Below are 1878 nucleotides of genomic sequence, written 5' to 3'. Positions count from 1 at the left end.
TGTAAGGTCAGTTGCAGCCACTTCACATGAGTCCGCGGGCACATGTCGGCAGACCTCTGAGGTCCTTCTTGCACATTTCCTCGTAAGGAGCATTGGAATGGTCAAACAGTCTGAAGCCTTGTGTGAATTTGCTATGATGGACATGCTTGGTTAATAATAATTTCTCTGGAGCATAAAGTTATATTTAGGCTTTTTGACATGAGTTTTTTTATTCAGGGAATGTTGTGCTGAATGGCAATTAGTAGGAAGATTTTAGTTCTCAAAGATAGAATAATCGGCTCATGAGTATTCTGACATTAGTAATTAAGTAGTGTATTCAGTTTTCCCCACTGAGCAATAGATGCTCTTGTCTAAGCAGTCAATATTTTCCCAGCACTTGGTGTGCTGAGAATGGATGTCGTACTCCTGCTCCAGTTTAAATCTCTCTTTACACCACCGTCTATTCTCTTCCCACCAAAGATTAGCAGTGTTAGTGAAAAACAAGGGGTTGCACTATCAAAAGTTAAATGGGGACATATGGTTAGTCGTATAAAAATAACAACTTTCTCTAATTTTCCAGACATGTTTCGACGTTACATCCGTCATCTTCAGTGTTACATATTTTGAAATCGCCGTTGAATTTAAAGCGCGCACGATCTTACAAACTTCGTTACATTGCGTTGTCAATATTGCGTATTAAATCAAAACAGAACAAAACAAAAATTTTTAAATGAGTGACGCTTAGTTCCTTACAGGGAAAGAGTCAGGTTAATGTGTTTCACCTGCTGGTTGAGATCGGGCTTCTCCCATTTTATATACATGGATTCCTTAAGCTTCACTTGGTACTTAGTGGCTGCAGAGTCCAGGATCTCAAAGCAATCCGGTGTGCAGGATGCCTTACAAAACTCTGAACTCTGCAGATGTTTAAAAACGTTCGAAGATCTGTCTGAAAGTAAGTGCTCGCGCACTCGTGTGGAGAAGTGTCGGCTGGTTTCACCAACATAACAAGCATTACAACTTGCACACGAAAATTTATAGACCACACGCGTGCGAAGCCCTACAGGGGCAGCATCTTTCAAGGTTTTCATTTGCGTCTCGCGCCAAAAAGGGGATGACGTCATTCGCGAGTCCTGCACTTGATACCGCAATCCGACGAAAACAATCGAGCATGTTTGTTTCTACAAAATCGAAAGAGGAAATTTGTTGACTTTGTGCTAACGGTATCAGAAACAAAGATGAAATAAAACGAAAGCTTATCGAAACGAAATCGTCAAGAAATTCAATTGATTTCACTCATGAAAGATCAGGTAGGCTTCAGGTGTAGGAGACGTACTAGACCGGGATTAAAAGATACATCTTAGTGAAACTTAAAGGGGCTAGGTCACGCTATTTTAGGTATTTTTGTTTAATTTTGTCAATTATGAGCCCTAAACGTCAAATTGGCAGAGCAAGAGTCTTTCATTTGCAAAATCACGGCCACATAACAACTGAGAATGATTTTCCAGCTTTGTAAATGACATTTTGATATAGATTGATATAAATTTGAAAAAAGGTGGGCCGACGTTTTTCAAATTTACCCAAATTCAATCCATTTCAATCCTCTCCAGTTTTGTCCATCCATGTCCCTTCTTGGCTTAGCTGTGTTTTGTTAGAGTTCTTCTATAGTTTTGAACAGTTATTTTGATATTTTAGTTAATTCCATGACCATTCGATCAGTGCTGAAATTGCCTAAAATTGCGTGACCTAGCCCCTTTAAGCTTACCATTTAGTGATGCAATGACTCTCGTCGATGAATACTCATGCATTTTAAAATTTTTTGTTCCATTCGACGAAAAATGTGTCGATAGTCTTGAGAATCGCCTCGGGACTTCCAAACATCAGTTTATACTTAAGATTTTA

Source organism: Montipora capricornis, chromosome 3 (genome assembly GCF_036669925.1).
Source record: "Montipora capricornis isolate CH-2021 chromosome 3, ASM3666992v2, whole genome shotgun sequence".
NCBI classification, from domain to species: domain Eukaryota; kingdom Metazoa; phylum Cnidaria; class Anthozoa; order Scleractinia; family Acroporidae; genus Montipora; species Montipora capricornis.
Note: the sequence above shows the minus strand (reverse complement) of the source record.